The sequence below is a fragment of the Corvus hawaiiensis genome, chromosome 6 (genome assembly GCF_020740725.1).
Source record: "Corvus hawaiiensis isolate bCorHaw1 chromosome 6, bCorHaw1.pri.cur, whole genome shotgun sequence".
Taxonomy (NCBI): Eukaryota; Metazoa; Chordata; class Aves; order Passeriformes; family Corvidae; genus Corvus; species Corvus hawaiiensis.
Window position 1 is genome coordinate 31,082,806 of NC_063218.1, and position 21,522 is coordinate 31,104,327.

At 36.2% G+C, this 21,522-nt stretch overlaps 1 protein-coding gene and 1 long non-coding RNA gene across 7 annotated transcripts in view; one reads left to right on the forward strand and one right to left on the reverse strand.

Moving 5' to 3' along the window:
• Positions 1–6,273, reverse strand: part of LOC125327038 — a 68,967-nt gene extending 62,694 nt beyond the window's left edge. Inside the window, exons 1-2 of the long non-coding RNA XR_007204120.1 lie at positions 5,838–6,273; positions 5,578–5,709 (exon numbers count right to left, since the gene is read on the reverse strand). This is a non-coding gene — a long non-coding RNA (uncharacterized LOC125327038). The remainder of the gene's footprint in view (positions 1–5,577; positions 5,710–5,837) is intronic.
• CDIN1 (CDAN1 interacting nuclease 1) overlaps positions 1–21,522 on the forward strand; it is a 135,308-nt gene that overhangs the window by 69,994 nt on the left and 43,792 nt on the right. The gene's annotated exons all lie outside the window — the stretch shown is intronic.

Genomic DNA, 21,522 nt, shown 5'->3' on the forward strand with positions numbered 1-21,522 from the left:
GAGGGTAGTAGGCGTATAAAGTGAAATTTAACTCTTAGTACTAATGAACAAAGTGTAAGTATATTATTGTTACTATGCATCATGTACAGAAGGGACACAGAGATTTCAAGGAAATTTTAAGAATACTAATAGAGACTTTCCTTTGAGTCAGGTACTTGAATATTGAAAGTGAAAATATTTGTACCTGTATTCATGCCAGATATGTTAACAGCATAATATTGTCAATGAAGTAAAACTGGCAAGTATGTCATTTAGCTACATGTCACAGTTGTTGGGCTTCTTTGCCTTCAGAAATCTCAAGTTTTTATTTGGGTTACAATACTAAAAGCCTAATAAATTAGTTTAAGCATAATTATCCATCTACTAGAAGTTAGAATGAAGGACTACAGTTGATCATAAATGTCACAAAGCAGAAAAAGTGGAAGCAGCATTTTGTCACAAATAATGCTGCTTTTCTTCTAATTAGTTAATTTACATTTTGCAAATTAAGGGCAAGATTCAGACAGAAGATAATCTAGTAGCATATCATAGCTTTACTGACCTGTATTTGTATATGCCAAATTTAAGTTAATTAGAAATGTAGATGCTGTTTGTTTTATCTGTCAAAAAGCTCATGTTAAAAAAAAAAATCTAGACACACTTTTTCCCCCAACATTTATCATCTAAATAATAGTCTTGCCAAGATGGCAGCCTCATAATAAACTCTTTTCAGTGGAGTGATGGGTAATGAAGCTTGCTTGTGAAGGCGGCGAAAAATGTTGTCTAGCCAAATGTGTGGATATGATGGCTAGAGAATCAGTGGACTTTCTCAGTCATCAATCTTTTTAGTAACCTCTTACACATCTGAATATTTTGATAGATGATCTAATAATTGAGTTATCTATCTTTCTAACTATCAGAGTTCCATAAAAATTATTCTCACATGCTATTGAATATTATATATATTGAGCATCCAGTAAATTTTTCAAAAAAGGTCCAAGAGGTGGAGGAATTATTTTGTCTTAAGCAGCCTTTAATATATTAAATGATAAATTACTATGTATAGAATACAAAACTATATGTACTATATGTACTAATATAAGGAAAAAATAAATAACATCACTAGCTGATTACAGCTAGGACTCAGTAAATAAGGCATTTAAAAGCATGAGACTGGTGAGGTTAATGCACAATCTAGGAGTAATTTGCAGTACAAGATGAGTAGATTTAGTAGTCCCTGGACAGTTAATGGACAGGAATCACATTTCCACACAGTTTAACAAATTCCTTGTGCCTAAGTCTTGGCTTAGGCAAAAAGAAATTCAGTGTCACTGTGGCATACCACGGTTCCATTCAGCCCCTGTGAGAGCTCTGAGAGAGTTTCTTTTGATTAAAGATGAGACTGAAATGTATATATTGAAACTTCCTACATTTTGTTTATTCTGAGCGATTGTACAATATGGATATCTGTTTCCAGAGCACAAGAATCTGCTTCCCTAGAACACTAATCTTGCATTAAAGGAGGCACTGAGGATATTTGGATAAGTTGCATTAAGCACATCATCAGATGTGTCTTACTAAAGCTTTTCAGTGGCAGAGCAAAATGGTTATTGGTGTTGGTGTATTTTTTTAAACACTACGTTATATTATTCTCAACTTCAAATGCATTTCTGGTTGGGTAAAAATTATTTTTACAATAAGAAATATATTATTGCATTAAGAATATTTTTAATTCAAATATATTTTTTCTGCCTCAGTGCCACCAGTTTATGTTCAATTACATACTTTTATAGAGATTGTAAAATGTTCCTTCTTGTAAATTCTTGAAAACTGTGTGATGAGGACTCATTTTTTAATTTATTTTCATTTTTTTAGTACTTTGTTTGTTTCATAACTACAGCAAGGTATAAGCAAGTATATTTGATGAGTAGTTGTCCAGTTAGCAAAGGAGCTTTTCTTTCTCTGTTCAGAACAAGAGTGACTGGAGTATTTTCTTGAGGATATCTAAAAGTTTTTACTCATTGCAGAATTTTGATGGAAAAGTATCAGAGGGATTTTCTTTATAGTTACTACCTGCTTAAAGGAGAATGAGAAAGATGGATTTCAAGGACTTGCATGTTATCATCATTTGGCAACACTTTGTGAAAGTATCATTGACCCTCATGGGACCTTGCCACTGCACATGGATCTACAAATTGAACAAACTTTTGGCTGTCTCACTGGCAGTGGTTGTGACTCTTACAATGAGCAAACAGAATTCTTGATGTTTATTAGTTCTTGCTAAGCATGTGTAATTAGTTTGATAAAATTTGTGTACACATAAAGCAAGACACTGAGGTAAGGTGACTTGAGTATCAAAAATGTAGAAGCTTACAATAAAATTTAGCTCTGAAGTTCCACATTTATCTTGCAATATTGCATCCCATTTGATGCATTTTTGCATCAAATTTTGTCTACATTTTTGTCTTCAGTAATATTTACATTGATTTTATGCAATTTTAAGTTACATAAGGATGATGTTACAGAAGTATAATTTAAACCTAGAGCTAAGGCAGTAGGAAACAAATTACAAAAAAAAAAGCTTAAATTATTCTCTTTTATTACTTGTTGAATTTTAATAGAAGAAAGCTAAAATTGCTTCTGAATGTATAAATTCATAAGCAATTAACTGGAATTTATCAGTCAGTGTTATGTGGCTTCTTCTGAACTTAAGTAATTCTAGTTAGCATTTTTAGCATTTCTGCTGGAGAACATATCAAGCTCCTAAGAATGCGCAGTGTGTTATGCACACTTACGTATATGTTTGTGTGTATACTTCAAGAATGTTTAGATCTTTATTTAGGAAAGAAGTCTTCATTTCCCCCTCCTAATCAAAATAGTAAGCATCTGTGTTCTTTCTTTTCATTTGATTAGCGTGCTCTCATCCATCACTAGTCTTTGATATGAACATCAAGAAATCATGTCCTTTTATTTTAAATTATAAATGTTCCTTTGTCGTGAATACTTACAGACATTCCAAGATTTACAGCTGAATTATCAAAGTGTAACTGCACAGCTTCTCTGATGTGTGACATTATTTGTGAAATAAAGAACTTTTAATTTTTTATGGGTAGGCCTTAAATATTGACACTGCAAGGCTAATTTAGTTGTGATGCTGCAAAAATTTTTCCTTCATCCACTGTTTTTCTAAGACGTAGTTTATCACCAAGAGAGAATCTCAGCATGAGAATCTCTGCAGACATTCTATTTACATGTTCCAAGCCTGTCTCTTCATGTTTCATTAGTTAGGTCTGATGTCTAGTTAGCTCTTATCAAAACTAATGCCATCTGAAGTACCAGGCTTCCAGTGGTCACACAACCAACATAAAAATTTCAGTCTGACTAATATTATTAAAGACAGTATCTCTTTAAACCTGGGCTTTGTTTCAGTGTCTAGATCAATTATATCTTGGAAATTCATTTCAGTGAATGAGTCACTACTTGTTTCAATAGATGAAATACATCTGAAATTATATTCTGCACATTTCTAAATTTTAAAAATAGCAAAAATACAAGTATTTAAATCTTTGGTACCATTCTTACTATGTCTTGATGCTACTAAAGTAGAAAGAGCTACTATATGGCTGGCTTCTCGTTGGAATAGTACAGTAAGTTAAAATGTTTTATAAGACAGACACCTAGATGGGATTTTATCAACTATTTTATCATCTGTTTGTAGCAAAATTTGAATGTGTCAGACAAATAGGTAATTTAATTTTAGTTCCTACAGAAAGCTAGTGTTCCTTGAAATTTCTGGGTTTACTTACACAGGATAAAACATTTTTTCCTCTTTTTTTTTTTTTCTCTTTCATTTATTGTATTCTGAGTATATCATGGTTGAATTCATTTCATGTTCTGAGTGCTGAAATGCTGAAATTGAATCTTTGAAATTTATAGTTTTGAGATACTGCTATTTATAAGCTTTAAAATTTACAAAATAGTTGAGAGAGGAATTTAGTGAGGGATCCCATAAAATGATTTAAGGGCCCATAATCATGATTAATAATTGCAATATTTTGTTTATAATTACAGTATTTTGCAATGTCAGATATACAATACACTGCAGTAATTAGAATCTTTTTAACTTTTTATTGTTGCTTTCCTCAGAGATTTTTACAGCTTCACTTCTTGTGTAGTCAATTATTTTTTATTCCAATCTTGTTTAAATTATAAGGTCATGTAAAATTGATCATATTACTTTTATCTCTTTATCTGGAAAGTGCTATTTATTTTAAAATAAGGAAAATTACACATATTTCAGTCTTTCTGTAGAAGACTACTTTCAAAAGTATGTTCCCATTTACTTGTTTCAAAAGGAAAAATGTTTTGGATCCTTTGCAACACAGCCCAACAAAAGTGGTACTTTCTGGCACACGAAGGATGCCTGTGAGTTTTTGAGATGCTGACACTGTAACCAAACTTGAAGAAGACAATGATGGCAGTGTGCTTCTGTCCAGAGTTAATCAGCTGCAGAATTTGTAAACTGCATATGTGTCAAAGTTGAAAATGTTAGCACTCTGATAGAAGCTTGAAAAGGTTAGAGCTGATAAAAGCCATCAGCAGTTAAAGAAGGTGATTTATGGGAATGTAATGACACAAAATGCCTCATTTATCACTCAAATATAAATAGGTTAAGGTTTCTCTGTCATACTTTAAAAATTTGACCACTTAGAATTGTCAAAATAGGTACTTAATTGCCCATCATACATTTCAGTTCAAATTTCCTTTGCTTGAATTTTGGTGATTTTACTGTTTTGCTTCTCATATGGTTCCTTTTAGGTCATTCATATTTCATATTTATTTCATATTTGTTTCAAATGGTATGCTCAGTGCTCTGTTAGAACTTTCATTAGGTAAAGCTGTTGATTTGAATGCTGTCCAAACCTTTTGTTGATTTACAATTTCATTCAGCCTAACTGTAAGGAAAATAACTGAAGGTTTCGTTTTCCTCTGTTCTATACCACTAATTCTCATCAAGAGTTTACAGCTTTCTAATTCAATCCTTACATTTCCTCTCCAAACTGAAATACGAGATTTAAAAGTGAATCCATCAACTGGTTTCCAGTTCCAGTCACTTAAGTTACTGTTTATCTCCATGCAAATTAAATTTAATCCAAAACTACCAGTGCTGTTAAATGATCCTAAAACAAAATAAAAACGTTAAAAAAAAATGCACAGTAGTATGCTATTCTTTTACTGACTTGATGTGAGGATAGCAGCAAGCAAATCCCATAGATTTGAGACTGACTGGTCTTATTTTAACTGTTCACTGTTTCATCATAGTGCTGTAAAAAAAGTAAATGCAAACATGGATAAATACTCATTAAGGCGTTATCTATAAGGCAATATTTGTAAAATAAAGCAACTACTCTAAAGACATTGTATTGATACTAAAATACAGGTTCAGCTGCCAAAAAAATTTTTGATCATAAAGTTTCTAAAGATACATTTTTCTTTACCTACTTACCCTTTTTAAACTATTTCATCCTCCTATTTCTAGATCTTACACAGAAAATTCTGAACAGAATAATTTTAATTTTTAATATCAAGACAACTTACCTTTTTGTTAGCTTTCTCAATTTATGGCCCCAGTTGCATAGCATTCTGTTTGTTCAGCGATGACCTTCCAGGTTCGATTTAAAAAGAAGTCAGAAGCATTTGTCATGTCTGCTCGATCTTGTCCAGAGGTACCTATTGTAATTATAAAGGACTAATAAGGTTGTTTATAATATAACAGTCTGACAACCCTAAAAAATCTTCTGGAGAGCAACTTCTCTTTTTTTTTATTTTGTCTTAAGGGAAAAAAAAAAATCTCTTACCTGCTTGCTCTGTGTTGCACTGCATCTTTTTAAATTTAGGTGAGAAAGCATAAAGAACTTAAGCCTTGAAAAACTTAACTTAGTTTTAAAAGATAAGCTGTAAAATTTGCTTATTTGTAATGTCTTTTGGAAATACTTAGTAATAATGTGTCTGTGGTGTAGTTGTACCCTATATTTAATTGGTGTGTATCGAAGTGATGATGATGTACTTAGAAGCACTGAATTCTTTCACCGTGTAACAAAAGAAACCCACTTATTACTGTGTTGCAAAAATATGTGATACATTAATATGGTGATCTCTGTTTCTTAGGAAAAAAAATACAAATTAAGAAAACCTATTTATTCTATTATAAACATTATTAACATACTCCTGTAAGTGAGTGTTATTATAGTGGTATTTTTCATTGTATGTCAGGTTTTTTTGCAATTGACTTATGATCATTTTCCCCTTCATATGCCTTTGTCTTGCTTCCTCTTTTCTCTTTCCTCCCCCATTTCAGCATCATCCAGCAATACCACTTTTTTTTATAGACATCTATATAAGGTAAACAAAAACCCAATGGAATTTGAATGTTTGACAGAAATGTTTACCTCTCTTGTATGGTATGTAACAACACTGGAGTATTGTCAGGCTACCATACATCATTCAAATACCCTTAGACAGCAAAGGCAAAATCTTGACAATTCAGTAATCTCATCATGTGATTTCAAGAAGGCTTTTTTTCATATCTACAATTGAGACAAATTTATGTTGTGTGTATTTATGGTTGTTAAACTCAAAATTGTCTCATTTCATTAATTTTTAACATTGTGCTCTCTTAATGACTATGAAGAAATGTATTAAAATGCCTTAATTATAGGGCTAGAAGAAGAGAAAGCACAAGTCTTTTTAGCATATGATCTTTCAATTGCTCACTAAAGGATAAAGAGGGCATTCAAGCGTGGTTTAGATAACTGTCAGCAATAATAAAATGCAAGGTAGTTTGTAGAGCCTTTAAAGACCTTTCAGGGAAATAGATTTAATTAAAAAACAATAAAATGGACTTTTCATTTCAAAGAAATCCAAAATGTTATAAAATTTCAGGATGCTACTGTGTAAAGAGTAACGTATGTTTCCAAGGATAAGGAAAAATAACTGAAAATAACTCTGTAGACTGCAAAGCAGTGATAGCTTTATTTTGTGTGTGTAAATGTATGTCCTTCAGCTTTTAAAACACAGACTATGAATTGCATATTAGAGATATTTCATGTTTTCTGAACTGTGTGATTTTACCTGTTTGGTTTCTTTTAGTTTTACCTTTTAACAAGGGTGGTTTTTAAAAAAAATATAGGGTGAACACTTAGCTTCTTAATGTAAAATTATGTTCTCACAATTACCCTCAGAACAATATAATTTCTATACTGGCAGAAGTTCAGTTGCCTATTTCTTAGTCTGTAGGTTGCTATTCATCATAGCTGCCTGTCTTATATACTGTGGAAATACATTTTGAAGTATATTTCTGATTTCTGCTTTTTTTCTTCTCACAGAATCAAAAATCACATTTGCTTGTAATGTTTTTGGCTGTGCGGTGTGTTGAAAAGTTTATTCAAGTACTTGTTCTGCATTATCGAGTTTTACCACTTTTGGCAAACTAAGAGCAACTTAACTTACAGTTCAGATCAGCAGTGGTTTATAAACAACATTGACTGCTGTCTTTTCAAAGTAGTTTGCACCCTTGCTGTGCAAAAGCCTTGTGCTTTCCTGAGGAAATTTTTGGTTTTTTCTCTTGCTCTGGTGCATACACTTTAATTGCTTTTAACCAGTTGGTTTGTTATAGCCAAGTACCGAATTAATCTGTATGAAAGTTGTCTTTGTGTAGCAAGGTGTTTTACAGATAAATCAACTTTACCAAAGTGAATTTTCAGCAAACGATAAAACTCTACCAGTTTTTTAGTTGCAATTGCTGGCCCAAGTACATTATCAAACTTGTTCATAATGAAAATGTGAATTCAATATTTAGGGTCTGGTTATATCCTCTAGTAAATTTAGTTTGGATTGTTAATTCGTATCAGTGTTCACTGACTGATCATAAAAATGGAAAACATCCCTCTTCTTGGAGTTGATGATTTTTCTTCCAAGAAAAATAAGGGTTTGTTTTCTGCTTGCTCACATACCTTGAGCTGGAGCACAAATGAATAGCACAGCCTCTGTAAAATACACCGGGCATGTGAGAAAAAAAGCTAAAAATGTACAAATGTCTGGCACTGTTCTGCACAAAAATGCCTCACTGTTTTCTTCATTTTTGGGTTTCCTAAGGCTTGAGGACTCAGAATCCAAACTATGACAGACACATGCATGGTTAGCTTTGGCGTATTTTTGACAAACAAGCGCCTCACATCATCCTGTTATCAAAGTCCTTTCTGTTTTCAGCTGGTTATGTCTCTTTCTTTCCACTCATCCCTCCTGGTGTGGTAGGACTATTAAGTGTGGTAACGTTTCTATAGAATATGCTCTACTATCTGAATATATATACTATATTATCTAATATGAAGTGATGGGCTCCTGCAGAATCAAGATCACTTCTGTTGGGCTTGTAAGTTCAGTAGAAGCTCAGGTCAAATGTGGAGTCTGCTTCCTTTACCTTTTTATTAGTGATTTGTGATCTGCTTAACAAAGTTTTGTGTAGTTGGGTTTTTATGACTTTGTTCCATGATTCATACCAGAGATGACTGTTTTTCTGTAGCGACTTCTGTAAACTTTGGTAGACACACTGAGCTCTCACTGAGTAAAACTGACTGTTGTACAGTAGTTTTTTCTTTTGTTAAAAATCACATTTCCTATATTTAAAGACCTCTCCTAACTGGTAACACTTCATTCAAACAAGTAAACTTTCTGTATCATTTCACTACATCAAAATGGAACATTCAAGAGAGGAGTGTGTATTACTGGAGGGCTGAAAACCTAATCTTCTAGGGCAGACTCTAGCTCCTTATGTGTTTGCCCAATAGTTAGCACATCTAACCTCAATACAAGCTGAGAGTTTCATGATGCAAATAGTAAAATGACCAAGATAGAATAATGGTCTTCATTTATACTGGTATGCATAATGATTCTTAGTAACTGATTCTCAGGCATTTGCCTCCAGACAATGGACAGGGTAAGCTATAATGGCTGTAAATGTAGCTTTGAATTTCTTCTGCATTGATCTTGTTTGTACTCTCAAGCAAATTACTTGTTGCTTCTATATTTAAAATTCACCACTTGCAAAAGCCTGATGTTGCATAAAAATATTGCAAGGTTAAACTGGTTTTCTTAAAGTCCAAGGTAAAAGACACTACAGAAAGTGACATAAAAAGATGCTCTGTTATGAAAAATCTCTATTCTTGTAGCAAAAGTGTAAACCTAAGCACAGACTTTCTCATAACTTTAATTTTCTTAGCACCATTTATAGGGTGTCAAGGAAGAGAAAAATAATCCAGAAGTACTGTCTGTACTTCTTTGGCATAAAACATTATAAAAACAACATAAAGTTCCAGATATTTCTTGGCTTGTGTTAAGAAGACAAGGGATAGGATTCTAGGAAAAACACAAATCATGTCAAACTACCACTCAAATAATTCTTCTCTGCAAAATGTCCAGGGGTACAAGTTCAGAGGAAATGATCTGTATTCTCACTATTATGGAGAAAACTTCCCCATTTGTAAAAGCTCACTGTATTGTCTCTTGTGTTCTGTGTTTTTCTGCACCTTATCTGTATGATCATTGTGTGCAGCTATGAAAATTAATACCCTTGGTTGTAGATTTTTTTTTTAATTTAATTGCCACTAGACCAATAAGATGTAATAGCACTACTGCACTTAACCTGCCGAGCCTCTGCTCTCTCCTTGACTTGAATAGACCTCAAATTTATCCTGAGTCTGTGGAATTGGCATGGTGGGAGAATTCCCATCCTGTGCAAGTCTCAGGAAAATGTCTGCACCATAAGGTAGATCTTACCTCAGAGTACATATATATGTATATGTCTGAATTATGTAAATGTACTAAAATATGAAATATAAATATAATGCAATCTTATAATAGTCCTTTTTGTGTATATCAATATGCATATAGTTCATATTTGAACTAACAGTGGTTCAAAATTGTGCCTTGCTATTGATACATTTCTTGTATCTCATCTATAGTATTCTCTCCCTGGTTTTGCTATGATACATGAGTGTGTCTGAACTGAAACTACAAGAAAAATTGACTTTTTTTAAGAACAAACTATATGAAGACTCTGTAGTTAGTTGCAGAGAAGACAAACAAACGGTGTTAACATCATGGGATATCGTTTTACCTATGAAGAAGTACACTGTGTGCTGCATGAGTCTTTTCTATGACATGAGGGAATTTGTGTACAACATTGCTTTCAGTAGCTCACACTGTCTGTTTTAGAGGATTAGTCAGATTTTATTAGAGCCCACTGAGTTTTGCATAATGAAAATTGTAGCAATAGCTAAATGGTATGAAATGTGGAATGCAGAATCTTTGCTTTGCCAAATGTTCTTCTCCAGGGTTTGAAAGAAGGAACAGGGAGAAGTGGGAGAAGCTTTAAAGTCAAGTCTGACACTTAAAAAACTTTTAAATTTTATTTAGATCTGTATTTACCTAAATATAAAAGTTAAGCATCATAGATTTTTCTGTTATGCTGGTCTCATGCAGCAGCAATAGTATTACGTGCAGAGTTTCTGCAGTAGTTGCTCATTTTAAAATGCAAAGTTGTAGGATTGCAGTAGTGTGTCACTGTGGACTGGTTTCTGTACCACCTGCAAGTTAAATGTTTCAGATATATTGGGAGAAAAGTTGTTCACTAAGTTGTTTATTATCTAAATGCTACCTAATGCATATAACTGAAAAAAACTATCACATTTGTGCATCATGTGGCCATCATGTGGAGGTAATGGACACCAACTGAGATACAGGAATATTTCCTGAAATGTTAGAACAATCTTTTTTCATTGTGTGAGACTGGAGCAGTCTCTTTGGAGAGGTGTGCTGTCTCCATCCCTGGAGATATTCAAAACCCACCAGGACAAAGCCCTGAGCAACCATCTGTAGTTCACCTTGTCTAGCAGGACTAGACAACATCTAAAGGTCCTTTTATACCTTTTTGGTTTCTGTGTTATTTTATTTATCATTATTTTTATCTGTATTACTTTTTTTTTTTAAGTCACAGAGGAATCAATGTCGAAATAAATGGGAGAAAGGGAAATCTAAATAGCTTTATTCCAGTAGACTACTGGTTTTACATTTAATGTTAGTTTTCCTACATTAAGAAAACCTTTCTTAAGTTTTAAGGATGAAAGAGAAAACTAGACTGAAGAAAATTAGGAAGATACTTTATCTACCTATGTATGATCTTCTGAAATCTAACAATAAGCACTAAACATCAATACAATACCAAAAACTAAAATAATAACCAGTAGGAACATTAGGAAGGAATAATGTAAGGAAAGTAGTAAGAGGGAGGTATTTATAAGTCCTATTGGTTTGGGAGTTTGGGGATCAGTTCACAGAAGAGTACACAAATGTAGACTTACAAAGTTAGCCGACAGATCCTAATATGTTAAAGGCTGTAATCTTTTGAAAGAAGTTGGTTGGCTTTCCTGTTGGCCCTCCTATCAACTTTAACCTCCAACCTTCTCCAGCATGTATCACTACAAATAAAACTGCTGAGGTTTGACAAGAGGATATAAAGTCACTAGGCCATCGCACAGAAATCTCTACATGATTTTCTTTAACCTAAAGCTTAAATGAACACTGCTTAAAGTCAGGGGTTTTAATAAGAAGTCATAAACATTCACTCATATCACTTTAGTTTTAATAATTACTGTTTTAACAGAGAAGAGAAGAAATATACATAGTAAATTATGTTTGACAACTGGAATTTCATGGTTTTGTTACTGGTTGTCTTTGATTATTATGTGAATTGCTGTTCTTCATTTTAATGTATACTTTTTCATGCAAGCTGCATATGATATCTCTATAAACATGGCATTTGTGTATGGTGTTATAAATGAATTTTTAGGTCTCGATTAAGGCAAACCAGATGACAAAAATAACTTGTGTTTGTATTTACCAATGTCAGAATAATAATCTTTGCATCTGTAGTCACTTATTATGATGTCGGCTTTTCTTTCTGTGTAGTAGTTTGGGTGACTTTTACACAATCCCTTTTAACAACCTAGGCATTTTGCAGGCCATAACTACTGAAAGTTTTTCATAATTATTCTACTCCTGCAAGCTGCTTGTAGTGTTTTCATTTTGCCAGAGCTGCCATCCACAGTATTACTGTGTCATAGACTCACACAATGGGTATTATTGATATATACCATCACTAATGGTATTAATTCTTGTGGATTCCCTATTCTTATAAGCATTTGATCTCTGAACATAGACTTCACCTTACTTTAACTGTATTACAATCCTAAAATTGTATTTCTTTCCAGTTCAAAACCATACTAATTCAAAGTTAGGTTTTCTTCTTTGTAGTCTGTTATTTGCATGACAAATTTTATTGTGATGTATAATAATTCTTTTCATGCTTTTTGTTGCTTGTAGATTGTCATCTTTTTCACTTACACATATTTTTCTCAGAGCACTTACTTTAAGGGCTGTAAAAGCAGTCTCTTCCTTCTGAAATTCTTCCTTTCTGTGCCCAAGTTCTGTTCCTTGTATGAGCCACTCATAAGTTCATCTCTTTGTCAAAGTCCACTTTCCATGATTAGGAAAGTACCACTCTGTATTTTATGAGGTACATACATCTTCCATCCCTGGTCATGCTTTCTATGGCTTTTTAAGCTTCCTTCTCAAACATAACTAGCAGATACTGGGCAGCACTTTTTTTCTTTTCCTAAATAGTTTGCGGTTCACTAGACAGGTCTCAGTACGTCCTGCATCTTGCCTTTTGGATGATTCCACTTTGCTAAAATACTTAATTGGTTTTCATCTCTCATTTGTTGAATATAAGCTTATTATATAAACACTTTGCTGTTGTAGATGCAGTATGCTGTTGTCTGTTATCTGGGCTTGTGTTTTTCTTCCGTGCTTGGACTGTGACTAAGTGGTCCATAGAAGGTAGCTAAGGAAATAAGCCTTCTGTATGTCAGTTTACATTCATTATCTATATAGGAATATATTATATATAGGAAACCTGCCAGGCATTCATATGTTGCAAAAGACAAATACTGATCTACGCACTTGTCCTGGTGGAATGCGTAGCACACTTCATGTAGATTTTTGGTGCTGCCTGTATCCAGCAATGGATGCTGTTTCTCAAACCATACAGTATGTAAATTTTGGAATTTAGACATTCCTGGAAGACTGAGGACTGATTGAATGGAGTTAAGGGGAAGCTTTTAAAAAGCTAAATATAGTTAGTTATTTCTTTCTTCCAACAGGATTTTAGATTGTATGAGTTAATATAATATAAAGAGTATAATTTAACTGAAAAGGCATTGTGAGAGAATTTGGTCACACCATGCCTTTCCCCCTGCGAGAATCTTCACCTATTACTTGTATTTTCCTCTGCAACTGAGAAAAATCAGCATGATATCAGTCTGTGTTCCTTTAGTATCCCCTTAACATTTAATGTCTATCATCTTCAAAAAGTGAGGCAGGAAGCAGATAGAAAGCTACAGGTGACTACTACTTGAGGAGAAGGGTAAGATGAGGCAGTAAAGGAGTTAAAATATTAATACAAAATTAATACAAATTAAGCAAAAATTGTTGGCTTACTTTCCTCTTTGAGTCCTCTTGTACTACATTCAGAAGACTGTTATGTATTAGACAAGCAAACCCAGAGTTTAAAAAAATAGCTTTCAGGTATTAAATGTTTAGCTGGTGCTAGCAGAGATTTCTGATGCTTCTCATGTAGACAGTGTCAGCTACCACATTGCTTGTCAAAGCACATAGAAAAGTGTTTTCTGCTTCTATGAAGTTACAGGGTGGTCACAACAGACAGGATACCAACATCTGTCATGGCACTATGAAGGGATTGCCTGTTGTATTGAGCTGTTACACTTCCTCACTGGAAACTCGTCTGGACACTTTCAGTGTAAGAATGTATTTGCAGTGGGAAAATTACAATAATCTTACTATACTCAGTTACAGCTTCAGAATCATCCTCAAGTAACGTATATAGAAGTGGCAGAACCAAAATATGAGTATAAATTTATTAATTGAGGAGTGATTAAGATACCATGTGATATCCATAGGATGTGTTCAGAGAGCTTTGTAATGGGCACAATAGCAATGATTAGAAGAAGGAATGCTGCTGATCCCTTCATGCATGAAATAGTTTATCCCACTATGGAGCCCAGGAAACTAATAAAGCTTCTGTGGACCAAAGCCATAGAGCTTAAATTGACCAGATTAAGACATTTTCTAGAAATGCTTGCCTTTTTTTTTCATTTTGTTTTGCGTGATTTAGGAATGAAGATCAGAAGATGCAAATAGTAAAAAGAATAATCTCAGTTACTCATCACGGTAGATCAATAATTATCCTTGCCTTTTAAAAATGCAATTTTTAACAGTTTAAAAATATGAAAGTAGTTACATTGAATTTTTTTCAGTTTTTACGGTGAATGTTAGTGTTTCAAAAAGGTTTGTTATTCAAGAAATGTGAGCATAATTTAGTCTGGTACTGATTAGAAACCTGGAAATAGATAAGCAGAACATAAAGGCAGCTATTGCACATATGTCCTGATAATGTATGTAAATGTTTCTACATGAAACACACACGTGAGGATTGCAAATTCTCTCATTTTTTTAAATGTTTATACCATTTCCATCTACTCTTTTATAGAAGTGCTGTTCTGTATTTCCCTATCAAAAAAAACTTTGAACAGAAGTAAATGCTGTAAATATACCTTGGAATACTAGACAATATATAAACACTTCTCACATTTCTTCTATGTATTCTATGTATTTTTTCTTTCAAATCATAGTTTCCAACACTGACTCTGTAAATCTTATTATATGTTGTTTGTATGAGAATGAAAAAAATATAATATGCTGTATGATTTAAAACATCACCATTTAGTTGTTGATATTTTCCACTGGATGTGAATACCAAGTTGGATGTTCAAAGGAGGTAGCCTTTGTTTTAGACTGTTAATATATAATCCCTGAATATTAGTGCCATGTAAGTGCTTGATCCAATTAGAATGTTAAAATCTGATGACAAACTGAAAACTTGAAAGAAAACTTTAGTGGGAACTAAAGATTTGAGTTGCTGTTTAATGTCCTCAAATTAGTAAAGAAAAGGAATTCTTCAGTGTTCATAAAGAAGTTTGAGAAGAAATTGAAATGGGAATCTACTGCTTCCCTCCTTTGTATTATAATTATAAGGAAATCTCCATCTACTGAAAGTTAATATGATCCATTATTCATCATATAAGTTTTCATAAGATTTAACCAAACTAACTACTAGTCATTTTGTGAGATAAGTTGATGTCATATCTGCCATTTTCATGGAAAAAAATTCAGGCAACAATCCTTCTGCCTTTTGCAGGTGTACCAATCTTTTTACCTAGGACAAACTCACACCATACAAAGATCAAATTTCAGTCTTTCAACATAATTTTTTCCAAGTACAAATGTGTTATACATGTATAGCAATGAATAACTACCAACTTATATGTTAAAAACATTCAAACATTGTTTTGGCTTAAAATATGTTATTCAAATAAGGATTACATATTAGTGCTTGCCATCAAAGATTTAAATTCTCATTGTCTCCATAATTCAAAAGCAAAAAGCCACTTGCACCCTGTAGGCCATGGGATAAAATCACAGAAACAAGGGGATAAAAGCACAAAATTATCCTCACACATTCATAGTTTTCACATCTCACACTTTTTTCTCCCTATGGTGTTGCAGTGGGGATCCTGCAACACGCATATATCAAACCAGGAGTCCCGTGGAAAGGAAATATATACGGACAGATTCTTGATAGCTGTTTCAGAGATGTTTATTTCTCCAGCCGCATGGCCGGAGCTCTGCTGAGGAACTGTTCCAGTCACGGGACCAAGGGTCCTTCTGCCCGCGCAGGGAACACAAACCAACCAATGGGAACGAGGCTGAGCAGGGGCAGGGAAGCCCCGTGTCTGTGCCCTCAGGGCCCCTCTCCCAGGGCTACACGGCAGGGGAGGGACCCCAACACCTCACCCGTTTTATTTTAATAAAAGGAGAATGAAAACAACTGGATAAACATAACAAGAACAGTTTCAAAACAAAACAAGCCACCCTCCTGAGTCTTTAAATGTCCAAACAGATTCTGTGGAACATCTTAGGGCTGACAGAAGGGAGACAGAACTCTGAGCATGCTTTGTGGGGAAACTGAGGCAGGAGAGGGTTTAACTTCTTCCCTCCCCCTTTTCATCCCCCACTCGGCATTGGAAAGGGATTTTTGGGGAAACAATTGGCAAAAGCATGGTTTTGTGAGGGAAACCATGGGTGAAAAAACGGATTGGGAATACACTGGGGGTAATAGGACATAGGGTAAAAGGGAAAGGTGGGATTAGGAAAGGGAAACTGTAGGGGGGGCTTACAATGGAGATACTGTCTAACATGACTACGATTTTTTGCATATATACTGCCTTTTACAGGAACACCATCAGGCCCAGTGACCTGCGATGCTTGTAACCCTTTTCTCCCTAGTACAATATTAAATTCCACCACCTCTCCATCTCCCAAGCTTGGGATGCATTTTTCAGGGTTATTCTTTTTAATAGCAGTTCTATGCACGAATATGTCTTGCTGGTTGTCACACCTTGTTATAAAACCATAATTTTGCTTAACATTATACCATTTTACTATCCCTAAGGTCTTAGTTGCTATGATCTTTTCCTTTTTCCGAGTGGCTGCTGTTTTCTGTCTCGCTGCGTCTTTGCCCTCTCTTTCGGTCGCTCCCGTGTTGGAATTGTCGGGGCTGCTCGTGCCTGCGCGCTCTTCCCGGGGTCGCGTTCGGGGCTGTGCGGGCCGGGCCGGGCCGTGCCGCTCAGTTCTCCGTGCGTCGCCTCCTCTGGTCGCAGCTTCGCTGCCGATGCCGGGTGCTGCACCCACGTCTCGGCCGGGCCCCCGAGCGATGACCCCCCCGCGCCCCGCTCCAGCGCGCGTCTCGGCTGGGCGCGGCTCCGTTCCATCGCCATCGCCGCCCGCCGCCGCCCGCGCGCCGCCCCTCTCGGCCGGGCGTTCACGGGGTTCGCTCCACCACGCGCTGCACAGGACCGGGCGGGCACTGCCGGGTCCCGCCGCGCCTCGCTCCGCCACCGACACTGCGGCTCGCGTGGCTCCGCCCGCGCGCGGGAACTGCCTCGCTGCTGCTCGCAGAGCGCTCGGCGCACGTGGCCTGGGCCGCACGGTCCCTGCGCCAGGCTTCCCTTCGCCAGGATACAGCTGACATTGCTCAACAGTCTCGGTAACTAAATAATATTCACGAAAATATTCTTCCATCGGCATATATTTTGACTCCAGTATTAACTGTGTCCAAACGGTTTTCCAAAAGCCCTTGGTAAGAATTAAATCCCAAGAAACATAGAAAAAGTTCTTAAACAACCATGCCAGGAAGTGTTTCAGTTCTTTTTGAGCTTGAATCAAGCTAAAATTTACAAATCATTGTTCAAGAATCATTTTAAGTTTAAGATAAATGTCCATATGCGGCTCTGAGAGCCAAGAGTCTTCCCACGGTTCCTCCATAGTTTAGATATGGAATAGCAAAGCAAAACCAAGAAGAGGAATCCAAAGTTTCCAGGGTTTACTCACACAAATCAGTCGCTTAGGGATCGGGGATCGTTCTGCCCGCATTCTCCACCATTTGTTGCAGTGGGGATCCTGCAACACGCATATATCAAACCAGGAGTCCCGTGGAAAGGAAATATATACGGACAGATTCTTGATAGCTGTTTCAGAGATGTTTATTTCTCCAGCCGCATGGCCGGAGCTCTGCTGAGGAACTGTTCCAGTCACGGGACCAAGGGTCCTTCTGCCCGCGCAGGGAACACAAACCAACCAATGGGAACGAGGCTGAGCAGGGGCAGGGAAGCCCCGTGTCTGTGCCCTCAGGGCCCCTCTCCCAGGGCTACACGGCAGGGGAGGGACCCCAACACTATGGTTAATGGCAGATGGAGTAGTTTAACTGAGTTTTTAGTGCCCTTTTTGAGGCAAAGAAACCCCACCTTCAAATATCATCCTTACTCTTAAGCAATCCAGTTTCTTAAAGGGCAAGTCTGCAGAGAAGGAAATAGAAGTGATTATGAAGAAAGCATTTATAATGTGATTTCTAAAAACTCCTTTTTATGCTATTACCTAGTGATGACTTTTGAAATACAGCACCTCTAGTGTAGTTTTACATGATACATAATTAAACTACGGAACTCACTGTGATTGCATTACTGACTCTCAAAGTTTTCGAAAAACAAGAAGAGTACTTAAACAAAATATAGCTATTAATGATTACAGAAAAGACTTCAGTGTTACATGAGGTGAAATATACTTAAAAGATATGAAAGACTTTTCAAAGAAATCTTTGCTTGCCTTGCACAAAAGAGATATGGCCAAGATATATTGAAGATGATATTTTGGGACTTCTGTTTCATTCTGTTTTTGTTCTTTTGAAGCAGACTAATTACTATCCAGAATGAAAGACACAATTTGGAACAGTTAATTTGGTATTTTACATCATTATTCTCCTTAAATTTGATTATATCATTTTTATTATGTGAGTATGTGTGTTAAAAATATGTCATTCCTCTAAGCAGTATGGATTAAGAGTAAATTCTCAACCTTGTTTTTATATGTCATATTTGGAGATGTTTTGTTAGTGTAGGAAGTGGCTTAGGAATGAGCTATTTCCGTCCTCTATTACACATCATCTTGGTTAGTGTATGTGTATTGAAACTACACCTAGACATCCTAGTAAAATATGCTAGAAATTGCTGTAGAACAGAGCAAGAGATACTTTGTTGTACAGAGTTTAATGTACATGAGTCAACAAATGTTTACAGTGCAGTGCAAAGAGGCAGTAAGATAATATTGGTCAGCAAAATAATCACTGATCTTGAGTACATCAGAAGCCTGCTAAATTTTTTATGTTTTGACAGCTGAGGTATTTAGAGGAAAATAACAGATTGCTTTTGTTAATGCTTTTTGGGAATTATTTCTAACCTTGAGAGGCAATTGGGGATAAAGAATAAAGGTGGTTTGCCAATTCAGTGTGGAATTTGACAGCTTGCTAGCGAATGGAGAGAGATTATGAAAACATGAAAGGCATATAGGTCTTCCTTTGTAACGGTTTTCCACTTTCCAGATAGAAAGAAAGAAATTACATACTTAAATAGTCACATGACTTTTTTTCAGAGTTGTTTTGGAGGGAGATAAACAGAGCAGACTGCACTGATCAAGTTCATAAAAAGGTACTTCGCTTCTATATATAGAGGAAATTAACACTTTTAAGGGGTCTCATCTGAGTAGATGAAATGAGAAAATAGTAAATAATATAACGATAGCCTGAAGAAAGAATTAGCCAGATTTGAACATTTCAGATATGAGGAGCACCAGAGAGAACTCCAAATGGAGACTGGTGAGAGGGCTGTAGGTGTTTTTAATAGGTGAATATAATCATGTTGACTATAATGATTAAGAAAGAAGGGTGAGAAGAGTAAAGCTCCATTTAGCTTTATGTTGGTAATTATCAAGTGATGAAATACATAGAATAAGTTGTCAGGGTACAGACCCTGGCATTAACTTGAACTGTCATCAGATATACCAAGGAGAAGTGGATCTCATCTGTCATCCCATATGTTATCGACTTGTGCACCATGACAAGGGAAGGACTCAAGTGTGACTGAGAGATCCATTACAATCCTGGGCCAAAATGTCCATGTACCTTTACCAGCAATGAAATTTCCACCACTGTTGGTTTCATAATGCACACCACATGCTCATAATGAGTTAACTCCCAGAGTATATGGGACCTATATTCTAAGTGGAGTGTATCAGCAGAGAGACACCTCTTCAAGCCCTCTTGTGAGTTTCTCAAGTTCATATTGCAAGATTCTACCCATAAATGCAATGCCTATCTGCGTGTCACAAGACCTGTGGAAATGCAATGCCTATCTGCATTTCCGTATGAAGAAATAAGGTAGATGTACTCACTGAAGTTGCGCTTAAGTTAGAGTTTCTAAATAAGATTCTCCTGTGTAAGATTTAAAGAGGCTAAGCTTAAAGCCCTTGGGAACTTCCTTGAACAGCTGTAGAAGAGTTCTGGAAAAACAACTATAAGACATGCTGTTGCAGCAGCTGGTGTTTGATGGTGAGGTACCACAACCTTCCAAAAGCATCTCCAAGGCAAAGCCGCTCGGCTGGACCACCACACACTCAACACATGCGTACATGCACACATGCACAGATAGCTCCAGTAAATGGGTTGATGACAAAGCCAGGAAGAGTCTTCGTATGGGGTTCCAGGGGAGGAGTTTAATGCAGCCACACACGTGAAGGGGTCCAGGGCCAGACGACTAAGATAGGAGGGTCCCAGTTTATATACCGGAGCAGAGCAAACATCAGGGACCAATGGTCTGAGGGCATGAGGGTGGTACACGGGCAGGGCTAGGATATGGGAGCCAATGGAAAAACTCTGAGGGAGTGGTGATGGGGCAAGGGCCAATGGGGAAACAAGCAAGGGAGAATCCTCAGGTATAGAGGGGCAGGGAGGCCAACGGGCCAACCAGGGAAGCAGAACTGGAATACATTAACATAACAGAACAGAGTGTCCTGGGGGGAAGCCTTTTTGTCTCCCTAAGTTGGGGAGGGTCTTTGGTACTAGGGACTGTCCCACCAGTGGACTCTCTTTGTCCCTTGTTCTGTAGGCCCACTGGCCTCCGCAACATGCAATTGCAATTCTAAAACAAAACCCAGCAGCAGGGAACCCATTTTCAAACTAAAGCCCTTCAGAAGCACTGGGCCTGTGAAACCTAGACTAAAGCAAGTACATCAGGTCCAGGGGAGGTTTGCATATCCTTCTGCTTCCAATACAAGTGATGCTAACTTTTTTTAATTAAAGTCATAGAAATTTGGTCGTGGAAAACTCAGACAAAAATAATTAAACTGTGTACCTTTGTTAATGAGATAATGTAATGTTCTAGTTGTTTCTTATTTTGGAGCAACTCTTCTGTGGAGTATCCAAACTTTAGCTGATACCATCCTGAGCTGCAACCTGCTGGTTAATAAATTTAAGCCTGGAAGTTATGTTGAGCATAGAAGATGCAAGAATACCAAGAGAAATACTCTACTAAAATCATACTGACTGTAGCCAGATTTGAAAGGTAATCATCTTCTCACCATCAGAGGCCTGATCTGCAGATAACAAGTTCGTGTCTACCGTCCTACATTACAAATAATTGGTTTTGTTCTTTTTCCCATCCTGACAGTGGTAGTATTAGAAGATCGTATTATTTATTTGAGAGGGAAACACTAGTGCTGCCATTTGACAGGGTTCTAGGGATTTTGTTTTTATTCAAATGTTTTCGATCTAAATTATGATACCATTTGACTCTTAGGCCTGAAGATAGAATGCGACTCTGCAGTGTTTCAGAACTGAAACAGAAAATAGCTAAGAAACACTCACTTTGAGATTTAATGAGATAAACCTGATTTCAGAAACTC